The sequence below is a fragment of the Piliocolobus tephrosceles genome, chromosome 1 (genome assembly GCF_002776525.5).
Source record: "Piliocolobus tephrosceles isolate RC106 chromosome 1, ASM277652v3, whole genome shotgun sequence".
NCBI lineage: Eukaryota > Metazoa > Chordata > Mammalia > Primates > Cercopithecidae > Piliocolobus > Piliocolobus tephrosceles.
In genome coordinates, this window is record NC_045434.1 from 20,186,730 (window position 1) to 20,200,953 (window position 14,224).

General features: G+C 39.1%; 1 pseudogene; it reads left to right on the forward strand.

Moving 5' to 3' along the window:
* The first annotated feature begins 10,999 nt into the window (after nt 1-10,999).
* LOC111539274 lies at nt 11,000-13,369 on the forward strand (annotated as a pseudogene).
* The last annotated feature ends 855 nt before the right edge of the window (nt 13,370-14,224 follow it).

The window sequence follows — 14,224 nt, forward strand, 5'->3', positions numbered from 1 at the left end:
AAGGCAAGTCCCTTCCACTTATGAGCCTATAAAGTCAAAAGCAAGTTAGTTAATTCCAAGATACAATGGGGGTAAAGGCATTGGGTAAATGTTCCCACCCCAAATGGGAGAAATAGGCTGAAACAAAGAGGCTACAGTCCCCATGTAAGTCCGAAATCCAATAGGGCAGTCATTAAAACTTAAAATTCCAAAATGATCTCCTTTTACTGCATGTTTCACATCCAGGTCACACTGAGGCAAGAGGTGAGCTCCCACAACCTTGGGCAGCTCCACCCCTGTGGCCATGCAGGGTACAGCCCTATTCCAGGTTGCTTTCACAGGGGGCATTGAGTGCCTGTGGCTTTTCTAGGTGCACAGTGTAAGCTATTGGTGGATCTACCATTCTGGGGTCTGGGGTCTGGAGGATGGTGGCTCTCTTCTCACAGATCTACTAGGAAGTGCCCCCGTGGGGACTCTCTATTGGGTCTGCAACCCTGCATTTCCCATCCTCACTGCCATAGCAGAGGTTCTCCACGATGGCCCTGCCCTTGCAGCAGACATTGTCTGTACATCCAGGCATTTCCACCCATGCTCTGAAATCTAGGTGGAGGTTCCCAAACCTCAGTTCTTGACTTCTGTGCATCCACTGGCCCAACACTACATGGAAGCTGCCAAGGCTTGGAGCTTTCACGCTCTGAAGCAATGGACTGAGCTGTACTCTGACCCCTTTTAGCCGTGGTGTGGTTAGAGTGGCTGGTATGCAGGGCACCAAGTCCCAAGGCTGCACACAGCAAGGGGGCCCTGGATGCAGCCCAGGACACGATTTTTCCCTCCTAGGCCTCCGGGCCTGTGATGGGAGGGGCTGCCGTGAAAAATCTCTGGCATGCCCTGGAGACATTTTCCCCATTGTCTTGATGATTAACATTTGAATCCTGATTACTTATGTAAATTTCTGCAGCAGGCTTGAATTTCTCCTCAGATAATGGATTTTTCTTTTCCATTGCATCGTCCGGCTGCAAATTTTCCAAACTTTCCTCCTCTGCTTCCTCTTCAATGCTTTGCCACTTCGAAATTGCTTCCAGCAGATACCCTAAATCATGTTTCCAGTTCAAAGTTCCACAGATCTCTAGGGCAAGGGCGAAATGCCATCAGTCTCTTTGCTAAAGCATAGCAAGAGCCACCTTTGCCCCCGTTCCCAAGTAGTTCCTCATCTCCATCTGAGACCACCTCAGCCTGGACCTTATTGTCCATATTACTATCAGTATTTTAGTCAAAATCATTCAACAAGTTTCTAGGAAGTTCCAGATTTTCCCACATCTTTCTGTCTTCTTCTGAGCCCTCCAAATTGTTCCAATCTCTGCCTGTTACCCAGTTCCAAAGTCGCTTCCAAATTTGTTAGTATCTTTACAGCAGCGCCCCATTCTATGGATACCAATTTACCGTATTAGTCCATTCTCACGTCACTATAAAAAAACTGCCCAAGACTGGGTAATATATAAAGGAAAGATATTTAATTGACACACAGTTCCATATCACTGGGGAGCCCTCAGGAAACTTACAATCATGGTGGAAGGCATCTCTTCACAGGGTGGCAGGAGAGAGAATGCTAGACTCTTATAGAACCACCAGATCTCTTCAGACTTACTCATTATCATGAGAACAACATGGGAGAAACCTCTCCTGTGATCCAATTACCTCCACCTGGTCCTGCCCTTGACAAGTGGGGATTATTACAATTCAAGATGAGATGTGGGTACACAGAGCCAAACCATATCATCAGGCAAAGTTGGAGTAATAACATTCAAGGTCTCAAGACTGACATATCTTCCCTCCATCCCTAGGTCCAATGACTGCTACCTCTCTGACTCTGTCTTCTACTCCCCTTCCTCTCACTCTGTTCTCACCACACTAGTTTCTTTGCTGTAACTCAGGGCATTTGCCCTTGCAGTTCCATTTCCCTGGAATGCTCTCCTCAGACAGCTACATGGCTGTCTCTCTCACCTCCTTCAGACTTTTACTCAAATATTGTCTTTTCAATGAGACTTTTCCTATGGTTCTAATTAAAATTTCAACACATACACGATATTCTACTTATGTCCTTTCTGCTTTATTGTCTAATTCCTCCCACTAACATTTGGGTTCCTTAAGGGCAGGGATTTCCATTCCTTTTATTCATTTCTAGATTCCCAGCATCTTCCAGATACCTGGTTCATAGTAGGTCATTAACAAATATTCACCAAATTAATAGCTACATGAATGAATGATATAAATAAAATAAACCTGGACTTTACATCTAATTGTTGGCTGATTAGAAACAAGCCTCTCTTTATCTCTTTTTACTTGATTTATTCCTCTGTAAACTAAGGTCATAATACTCCATCAAACTCATGGCTTTCACCATTGATTGTGAATTCATGGCATTTCTTAATCAAAAGCATTGAGAGAGGAGATGTTTATAGTTAGAGAAAAAATTCAACATTTTGATCTGGGAGTCAAAAGACCTGGGTTGAAGACATGGAAAAGAGATCTTTGCATTTCATATTAACATAACCATAATTTCCCTTTCTACCTCATAAGATTTTTGTGAACTTTGAAGGAGAGCAGGGAACATAGTAGGTATACAGTCAATATTTGTTTAAATCCTATTTTCTCCCTTATTAGCCAGGCCAAAAAAAAGAAAAAATGTTATAGTGATAATGCTAACAACATCAATAGGAGCTATTCTTACTTTGTCTCTGGGTGGTTACCTTAGTTGTAAGATACTAAGCTTTTGGTGGATTTAGTACACATAGGCTGATTTGTTTAACTCAGTTTCATCTTCATTGACTCTACCCACACCTTGGCCATACCTGATATCAATGAAGGCTGTGTCAACTCATGCCTTTCTCGTACTACTTTTAAAAGCAGTCTAAAGTTCAGTATCTGATGACAATTCATTCAGTGATACTATTCTGCCACTAAATTACTTTTACCATTAATTAACTCTGTAAAGGATAAAAGATTTACAATACCTGATCATTAACCTTCGGGAGCTCATAGCATATTGGATTTATATAAATAGAAGTGCATAATACATTGACTAGTTAGAATAGGATCCTCTTAAGACAGTTATCTGATTATTTGTAACAAGTTTCTATATGCCATATAAGAGGCACAACAGGACATGTTAATCAGATGTCCTTTTAAAAAAATCCATAAAGACACATTACAAAAAATTCAATTCCATTTGTAGTCACTTTTCCCATTATTGATTATAAGATGGCAACAGTAGACTTTAAATGGACTTTGCACAAGTGATTGACATTTGTCTGTCTGGCAAAGTCAAGTCAGTCTCCATTCTCTGACCAATACAGCAGAGTGGAGGTGGAGTGAGAGAAACTGCATAAATGTCAGAAGTTGTGGGAGACCAGAGGGACAGGCTAAAAGTATAAAGATAACATTTAGAGAAACTTTCCCCATATTTTTATCTTTTTAATATTAAATTATAATTAAAAAATGAAAAAAATACCTCTCAGACTCTGACAACTATAATAATCCTGTGCATTTGCACACATTTATGTACTTAGAGCTGCACAAAACCCATGAAATAACCAAGAGCAGTTATTATTCCCATTTTACAGGCAAGAAAACAGAGGCATGGAAATGACAGCTGGCTTGTTAAATTTGTGTATTGGAGAAAGACAAGAGTTTGTGTTTATGTTAGGAGGGACTTGGAGAGCAGTATGTTTTGGGGGAGTAACCCAGGAGAACCTTAGCTTTTGTGATCCCCAGCAGTAATCTCCTAGGAAAAACATTTTGCCTGGAAAATTTAACAATAGTAAACTAAACAATGTTCCAGGAATAAACATTGGGTCTATTTTCAGTCCAGTGGTATGCACAAGGCTAGAGTAAGCCTGAAGGAATGTTTTGTGTGATGGAGAATAAACTGAACTTATTTGGTGCTGTTGCCTTTTGTCCAAGCCCTTGTCCTAGAGTCCCCAGGACCATTTATGCTTATTAGTCCTCCTTTATCTGGTGTCCTGGGAAGAAACAAGTGGTAAAAATTAAAAAAAAAAAAAAAAAAAAAAAAAGGCTAAATAGGACATTTTATTATCTTCAGGGTTAAAATTGTTACTTCATTCAAAACAATTGGGAAATAGCAGGCCTTCCACCTTTCCTTGTTATCATTATATGTGCAGAAGTAAAGTACTCCCACTACTACAGTAGTTGCTATAACCCAAATAATGTAGTTTCTGTATTTAAGAGTAAAATCGGAGAGGCTGATATGCAAAGAAAATAAACCAAAAAAAACCCAGAAGTTATGAGACCTGGACTATAGAGACATTTTTTCCCTCTAATTGCATCCCCTTGGGTGATTAATTTACTTTTATTAGTACTCCATTGCTTTGTTTTGTTTTCTTGTGAAATGCAAAGATGGCAGGGGTGGGGAAGGATGGGCACTGAACTAAGTGGTTGCTTATACTTGATATAGCACTCTAATTCTTTGAGAGTTTTTTTGCTAGAAGGCTATGGGATGAAGATTGGTCAATTGTCCATTTAAAGTAGAAGCAATTTTCTGAATTGCTTATTTGTGATGAGCAGAGACACACAACCTTAGTGTCTCTTCATTCACTGTTCATACTCAATGAGTTTCCTGTGCCTTCTGAAGCAAATAATGTCTATCTGATACATTTCTGGCATTCTGTTCACCGCACTCTTAAAGATAAGTATAAACTTTTTGCAGGAGATGTAGTTATATACACAGTAAGTCTGGGTGAAATATTGGCTGTGGTTTGAAGTTTGCATATATATTAGTGTAGATTGCTTCTTCAGAGATTAGGAAATCCTCAAGGAGGAAATGTCTCAAGGAGGAAAGGGAGTCAAGTAACAGGTAGAAATGAATGTTATTAAACAGAAGACATGCCCAGGTACAGAACCCTGTCTCTTCAATCTGTTAATATGATGTGCCTTCTATTTCATTAACTTACCAATCAATATAATAGTGTGTTACATACATTAAATATTGTAAGAATTCTGTGGAGGGAGATGTGCATGTGGGCTAGGGTCATCAGAACAGGTTTCAGAGAAGAGAGAATTCTACAAGGAATTTGAAGATCAGCAGAAAATGCATAGATGGAGAAAATAAGAATGATTTTCCAGTATGAAGGATAGCATAGACCAAAATTAAAAAAAAAAAAAAAAAACAGAGTATCTCTTTTAAAACCATTGTATATTGATCAAATTTAGAAAATTTAACATCAAGAGAATAATACTATTTACTATTCAGTCTATGTTCAAAGTTTATGTCCTCTATATAATTTTTTTCCTCTTATTCAAGATCCAATCCAAAATCAATTTCATTATTGTCATGACTCTAATTCCTCAACCTTTATGATGTTGACATTTTTGGAGAACAAAGGTCAATTTTTAGGATTTCCTTTAATTTGGATTTCTAAAAAATATTTCTCCATGGTTAGATTTAATTATGAATCTTGAACAGGAGCACTACTTCAGTGATATTTTTTCTTCTCTGTGCATCATATCAAGCGGTACATGATTAATGACATTAACTTTGTGTCATTGGGTGTCCAGTCATTGATGACATTACTTTGACCACCTGATTAAAATGAGATCTATGGGGTTTTCCCATTTTTCTCTTTGTAATTAATGTGATCTGTAATAGGAGATATTTTAAAATGATGTAAGCATCCTGTTCCGCGTTAAACTTTCCCCAAATAGCTTTCCTATTCATTAAGCAGGCTATTCCTTTGCTTTAAAAATTTCCAGTGGGAGTAGGATTCTTTGGAAATTTCAATTTAAGCAGACACATTATTTTATTTTATTTTATTTTATTTTTTATTATACTTTAAGTTCTAGGGTACATGTGCATAACGTGCAGGTTTGTTACATATGTATATATGTGCCATGTTGGTGTGCTGCACCCATCAACTCATCAGCACCCATCAATTCATCATTTATATCAGGTATAACTCCCCAATGCAATCCCTCCCCCTCCCCCCTCCCCATGATAGGCCCCAGTGTGTGATGTTCCCCTTCCCTAGTCCAAGTGAGCTCATTGTTCAGTTCCCACCTATGAGTGAGAACATCCGGTGTTTGGTTTTCTCTTCTTGTGATAGTTTGCTAAGAATGATGGTTTCCAGCTGCATCCATGTCCCTACAAAGGACGCAAACTCATCCTTTTTTATGGCTGCATAGTATTCCATGGTGTATATGTGCCACATTTTCTTAATCCAGTCTGTCACTGATGGACATTTGGGTTGATTCCAAGTCTTTGCTATTGTGAACAGTGCCGCAATAAACATACGTGTGCATGTGTCTTTGTAGTAGCATAATTTATAATCCTTTGGGTATATACCCAGTAGTGGGATGGCTGGGTCATATGGTACATCTAGTTCTAGATCTTTGAGGAATTGCCATACTGTTTTCCATAATGGTTGAACTAGTTTACACTCCCACCAATAGTGTAAAAGTGTTCCTATTTCTCCACATCCTCTCCAACACCTGATGTTTCCTGATTTTTTAATGATTGCCATTCTAACTGGTGTGAGATGGTATCTCATTGTGGTTTTGATTTGCATTTCTCTGATGGCGAGTGATGATGAGCATTTTTTCATGAGACACATTATTTTAAAATAAATATTTAAATCAATAATCAGTGTCACATGCATCTGTGTTAAGAGACCAACAAACAGGCTTTGTGTGAGCAATAAAACTGTTTAATCACCTGGGTGCAGGTGGGCTGAGTCCAAAAAGAGAGTTAGCAAAGGGTGGTGGGATTATCATTAGTTCTTACACGTTTGGGATAGGCGGTGGAGTTAGGAGCAGTTTTTGCAGGCAGGGGGTGGATCTTACAAAGTACATTCTCAAGGGCGGGGAGAATATTACAAAGTACCTTCTTAAGGGCAGGGAAGGATATTACAAAGTACCTTCTCAAGGGTGGGGAGGGTGTATCGTACAAAGAACATTTACAAGGGCAGGAGAATATCACAACGTACATTATCACAAGGGCAGGGATGGTGTATTTTCACAAAGTCAATTGATCAGTTAGGGTGGGGCAGGAACAGACCACAATGGTGGAATGTCATCAGTTAAGGCAGGAACTGACTATTTTCACTTCTTTTGTGGATCTTCAGTTGCTTCAGGCCATCTGGATGTATACGTGCAGATCACTGGGGATATGATGGCTTAGATTGGGCTCAGAGGCCTGACAATCAGTACTTATTCATTTCCAATCCCTGAACCTTTGTTTCTGATTCTTGACCTACTGCTGGCTAGGACTTCAAACACAATGCTGAATAGAAGAGATAAGATCACATATCCTTTCCTTGTTTTTGATTTTAGAGAGAATGCATTCTATTAGCTGTAGAATTTTTAAAGATGTTCTTTACCGGAGAAAATTTATTTCTATTTCTATTTTTCTTAGTACTTCTTAATCATCAGTGGGCATTGGATTTTCAAATTTTTACACATCTATTGAGATGATTATATTTTTTCCCCTGGAACATTCTTCCATTCTTAGAATAAAACCCACTTGGTACTGAAATATTTTCCATTTTATATATTGCTTGATTCAATTTTTCAATATTTTCTTAGGGATATTTGTACCTATAATTATGCGGAATAGTGAACTAATGCTTTTTTTCTTATAAGAAATGTACTTGTTTATTATTTACATCACAGTTTTGCTGATCTCATAAAACTAGACTTTAAGTGTTCCTTTCTCTTTTATCTTGGGCAGTGTTCATACGGAATGGTTTTAATCCTCCATAAAGATAATAGAATTTGTTTGTAAAGCCATCGAACCAGTTTTCTTTGATGAAAGATTTTTTATAACGAAGTCAATCTCTGCTTTCGTTATCTATTATTGTGTAATAAAACACACAAAAACTTAGTGCCCTAAAACAATAACAATCTATTATCTTTTCACACTTCTATGAATTGGCTGGTTTTGTCTGGGCTGCCTTCACCTGGAGGGTTGGCTGAGCTGTGAGCCCCAAGATGCCCCCACTCCCAAGTCTGTCAGTTGGCTCTGGCTAATGGCTCAGACTTTCTCTCTGTGTTTTCTTTCATCCTAGGTAACCTCAGGAAACTGTTCAAAAAGATTGGAGGTAGAAGATACAAGATATCACTGTGCCAGGCTTCAGAAATTGTACACCATCATTTCAGCCACATTTTGTTGATCGAAACAAGTCACAGAGACATCCCAGATTCAGGACAGGGGATACAAATTCTGCCTCCAAATAGGAGGAGGGGCATGCAGAATATGCGGAGTTGTTGCAACCATCTTTGAAAAACAATTTACCACAGCCAATTCAGGCCAGAGTAATTCATATCCCTTCTACATTCTCATTCAATCAGAGCATCAGACTTAAAATTATTGATCTCATCATATAAATCTGGTCCAGATACTGATGAGGCATTTTGGATGTAGTTTCTCAAGCACATCTTTGATACCACTCCTCTTTTTTTTTTTTTTTTTGAGACAGAGTCTCGCTCTGTCACCCAGGCTGGAGTGCAGTGGCAGGATCTCAGCTCACTGCAACCTCCGCCTCCCGGGTTTACACCATTCTCCTGCCTCAGCCTCCGGAGTAGCTGGGACTACAGGCGCCCGCCACCTCGCCCGGCTAGTTTTTTGTATTTTTTAGTAGAGACGGGGTTTCACCGTGTTAGCCAGGATGGTCTTGATTTCCTGACCTTGTGATCCGCCCGTCTCAGCTTCCCAAAGTGCTGGGATTACAGGCTTGAGCCACCGCGCCCGGCCACCACTCCTCTTAATCTAGATACTGAAAGAACACATCCTCCCATATGCCTCCACTTCCTGGGCCCGACACAAACACATTCCTCCATATATCATAGCCTGGAGAATCTCCGATAAGGTTACAACCGATTGTAAAAGCGCAGGAACCGATAAGAAAACTGCTAAAAGTATAACTTAAAATGTAAACCAATTGTAATGCTGCAACCAGAAGAATTCCCTTGTTTCTCTGTAACTTTACATATCCTGTTTACATCGAGGTATAAGAAGCGAGCGCACGCATTGTTCCAGGCCCTCTTGTATGTTGTGGAAGGGAGGGACGGAGTTTGAACTTGCAATAAAGATCCTTGCCGCTTGGCTTTGACTCTGGACTCTGGTGGTCTTCTTCGGGGAATAAACGGTCTGGGCATAACAATACCTCTGAACAAAAATGACATCATCTCCTCCAATACCTACAATATGTAATGTTGAAAAAGCAGTAGGATATTGGCTACAAACACTCCCATTCAAAAGGTGAAGGACAAGAAACTCATGGAAGGAGTAGCAATTCTTACCTCCAGCCATGGACACGTTGCTAATTTCACCTTCCACAGTAGGGACTATTTCTCGATTAGGGCCCAGTTCTAATCCCTGAAAGTATTAATAGTTCCCTAACCCATGGTTCTTCTCATCTCTTGTTTTTCCCTATCTGGGTCTTTCTTGCTCCGGGTCTTGGTTCTACCCTCTGGAACATCTTTTTTCATAAGCAATGGCTGTGTTGGCAGCTAAGTAGCTCTCTCAGCAAACTTTCAGCCTGTGGAAAGTTAGAAGACAAGAAGTCTCTTTCATTTTGTAGTATCTCTGATGTTTTTAGTTTAATATAATACATCTCTCTTAAAACTTTGTGGGGGTTCTATTATCTATCAGGTTATAGTTCATACAAGGCAAAATCCATTCCAACAATTCATTTTTCGGGCAGGTTTCTCTCCACTTTAGACATCGTGTCAGGACAATGCCTTTAAAATTCTCAGGAGCTTTTTTGCCAAGCTAAGAGAGTCTAGCAAGCATAGCCATAAATCTTTTCAAGGATTTTAACAAAAGGTTTATAGTCTTGCCCTTGATTTGATCTAGATTCTGAGGCTATTTCTTACTTTGAGAATATTACATCAGTTAGAGAGATAGGAGATGTGGAAAAGTTTCATCTTCCAATCCAGCATGATTGGGGCCCCTCATATTTCTTCTAAATTTTGTTTATAAATTGAATAGCTACTACTTTAAATTGCCTCTTTCTTCTCATACCTTATTCAGTCAAAAACAAAAAGTACAACAAAATTTCCCAAAACACCTCATTGACACTTTCAACCTTCTGCTTGGATAACCTCTTCTCCTTGCCTCCTCACAGTTAATTATCCATACAAATGACAAAATAATCCTTATCAAGATCTATGGCAGTGGTCCACCATTACCTCAAGTGGTGTTTCTGAGTAAATTAGAAAAAAAATTGTTTCTTCCTCAAAATATACTGTTACATCAAGGAAAATTGTAACAAATATACATACCTATGATGACTATAAATGTGAATGGCAGCCCCTAAAATTGCATTGTGCAAATTCTGCATAACTGAACTACTGGCTTTGCCTTGTTCCGAACCTTCTGATGGCTTTCCTTCACAGTTAGAACATTGTATAACCTATACGAATCTATAAAGAATATATAAATACCTCCTACAAACCAGTAATATAATAGGCAAAACCCTTGAACAAACTCTCTAGAAAGAATGATATAAAAATGGCCAATGGGCTGGGGGCAGTGGCTCATGCCTGTAATCCCAGCACTTTGGGATGCCCAGAGGGTGGCTCACGAGGTCAAGAGATCGAGACCATCTTGGACAACATGGTGAAACCCCGTCTCTACTAAAAATACAAAAACTAGCTGGGCGTGGTGTCACATGCCTGTAATCCCAGCTACTTGGGAGGCTGAGGCAGGAGAATCACTTGAACCCAGGAGGCGGAGGTGGCAGTGAGCTGAGATCACGCCACTGCACTTCAGCCTGGGCGGCAGACTGAGACCGTGTCAAAAAAAAAAAAAAAAAAAAAAAAGGCACATTGAAACCACAATGAGATGGTTCTATGCACTTACAAAAAAAGATTAAAATTTAAAATGACTGATGACACTAAATGTTGGGTAGGATGTGGAAGAACCAGAACTCTGGAACATTGTTGAAGGGAATGAAACATGGGTGCAGCATCGGCGGGGTCCCTGTAAGGCTGCTGAGGTTCTCTCCAGATGCTGAGACCCGTGTATCCTCTGCACAGGCCAGCGTTGAGCTGTAGTTGTAGTAGTCTGCCTTCCGAAGCAACGTGTATTTACAATGGTGGCAGTCTTCATAATTCCAGTCACTTTTCTCAGAAGGATTGAAGAGTTTTACAATTTACTTGTGAAAGAGAATCATGAATTAAGAATAGCAGAGGGGGCAGGTGTGGTGGCTCACCCTATAATCCTGGCACTTCAGGAGGCTGACATGATGGACAAATTGCTTGAACTGAGGAGTTCAAGACCAGTCTGGGCAACATGGAAGACCCTGTCTCTACAAAAAGTACAAAAATTAACCAGGCACGGTGGCATGCACCTGTAGTCCCAGCTACTCAGGAGGCTGAGGCAAGAGAATCACTTGAGACCAGGAGGTGGAGGTTGCAGTGAGCTGAGATAGCAACCCTGCACTCCAGTCTGGCTGACAGAGACCCTATCTCAAAGAAGAAGAAGAAGAAAAAAGAAAAAAGCAGGAGGGCAGGAACAGTGAGGGGTTTATTCAATGGACTAAAGCCTGGAAATGTAGACTTTGCCAACACTGCCACTCCTACTCGGATGAAGACAATGTTTCAGGCAGCCAGGATTTGGATGATAAACAACAAAGGAGAAGAGCGCAGAACAATTACTGCCAGGCTTCACAAAGAAAATGTGAAGATTACTACACTAGAGATTGATGTTGCCACTGACGGATGATATGCTGAAATCGAAGTCACAACTGACCAGCAGAAAGATGCTGAACACAAGGCTGTCCCTGTAAATTCTGTTTTAAGATTTTAATGATACCTTATTTGAGGATTTTAATGGTTATGATTTAAAAAATAAGAAAGTTAGATTTGTTGGACATGCCAAACAGAAATAAAAGAGGATTATCTTATACTTTTAAGATATTTCAGGTTTTATAAGAGTACTGGCTTTTTAAAAGTACTTGTACGGATCATGACTGGCTGATAACTATTCTTACTAATGAAATCTTATAATTATTTACATATATCCTTGAAAATAATAACAGGAACTGCAAATAACATTATTTGGAAAGGTCCAAACACCTTAGAGAATTCAGTGTCAAAATCATATTAATTGCCACAATCTGAACAGGATAAGTCAGAACAAAATCCAAATGTTTTCTTTTAACTAAACATGAAAATTGCTGCAATATTCAAGTTCAAGCTTCCAAAATGTTCCAGGAGTTGCAGAAACTCTCAGAGTGTTGATTGCTAAATTAAAATAAGAAACTCATGAGCTTCCACTTAGCACAGGTTGAAATTTCCTCTTAATATTCTTCCCAACTTAGCTAGACCTTCCTACACTTTTATGGGACAATTGTAGAGCAACCTGGTGACCATGGTCCTGAGACTTTGTAAACAATTGCAGAAAATGCAAAACACTTGGCCGGAATATCAGGAATGACGATTTGGGTGGAAATGAAGAAAATTTTGTTGGTAACCATGTAAATCATTTGATTCCCCTTATCTGTGATCTTGATGTGGCTCCTTATGTAGGTTTACCTGCTAATTAAAGTTTAGAGGAGTTTAATAAGGTCAGTAAAAATGTTGAAAGTTTTTCATCAAAGTCAATGACTCTTTTTGCCTCATTATTGAAATGATAGGATGATGTTGCAAAAGTGGATTTGAGGTTGAAGACTGCACCAAAAGAGAAAAGCCTTGGATTATTTATGGTTAAAAATATGAAAGATTTAGTTAAAGCAACGGATAGTTCAGAACCATTAAAACTTGATTAAGACTTCATTATAGGTTCCAGGGAATGTGATGCAACTGCTCGTGATGCAACTACTCGTGTATGTGAGCTACTGAGGTACCAAGGAGAGCGCTGTCTCTGAAAGGAAATGTAGCAGTGGTGAATTCCATTTCCTGCAAGTGTCACGACATCAGGAAAGTGGGGATCTCTTCTGGGAAAGAAATTGGGGCTCTGTTACAACAGCTGGGAGAACACTGGGAAAAAAATGGTTACCGGCCGGGCACGGTGGCTCATGCCTATAACCCTAGCACTTTGGGAGCCCCAGGTGGGAGGATCGCCTGAGCTCAGGAGTTCAAGACCAGCCTGGGCAACATGGTGAACCCCTATCCCTATTAATATACAAAGAAAAAAAAAATTAGCCAGGGGTGGTGGCCTGCGCCTGTAATCCCAGCTACTCGGGAGGCTGATGCAGGAGAATTGCTAGAACCTGGGAGGCGGAGGTTGCAGTGAGCTGAGATCGCGCCACTACACTCCAGCCTGAGCGAAAGAGCAAGAATCCATCTCTAAAAAAAAAAAAAAAGAAAAAAGAAAAAGAAAAGTGGTTACCAAATGGAAAAAGATTCCCTTCTAAATGGCATAAAGAAGACATAAAACTGGTGGCTACTAAAAGTCAGAACATTTTAAATAAGGCTATTTTTTCCTTCTCCCTCTTAGTGAGATTTTGGAAATGACAGTACAATAAAAGCCAGTTTAAAGGACCTCTTAAACATAAAGGTCTTATTTTATGAATTGTATTTCAGGAATTAAACTGAAGTTCACCTCCTCTTGATCTGATTTATATTACTGAAACAGTTCTGTTGAAATAGTTCCGACTGAGAAAAGCATAATTGGCTTCTACTCTCTTAATCTATTTAGACTTTTTTTTTTTTTTAAATTTAGCATTTGCATAAGGTGGCACTCAGATTGATCTGAAAAAGTGTTAACTGTCTTGAAGAAAAAATGTTTATTAATTGCAATTGAGATAACTGAATTACTTTGTACAATGACTGTCTATGATGTGTTTGTTCTTATCTGAATTCCAAAATAAATAAATGAGTGCCTCAAAAGAACTTGAAAAAAGGTACAACTATTTTAGAAAACTGTTCAGCAGGGTTTTTTTTTCATTAAAAGGAAAAAATACACTTGCTCTATGCCCCAGCAATTCCACTCGAAGCATTTACCCAAGAGAAATACAAAGATATGTCAACACAGTGAGTTATATAAAATAGTATCTTTATTCATAATAGTCAGAAATTAGAATCCATTCAAATGAATACCAACAGAAAAATAGATAAATAATTGTGGAATGGTTATATATGGAATATTAACTAATTAGCAGTTAAAAAAAGAATTGACTAATAGTGTATGCAAAAACATAAATAAATCTAAAAACATATTGAACAAACAGAGCCTTACCAAAAGAATGTATACTCTATGGTTTCATTCATATAAAATTCTAGAATGGGT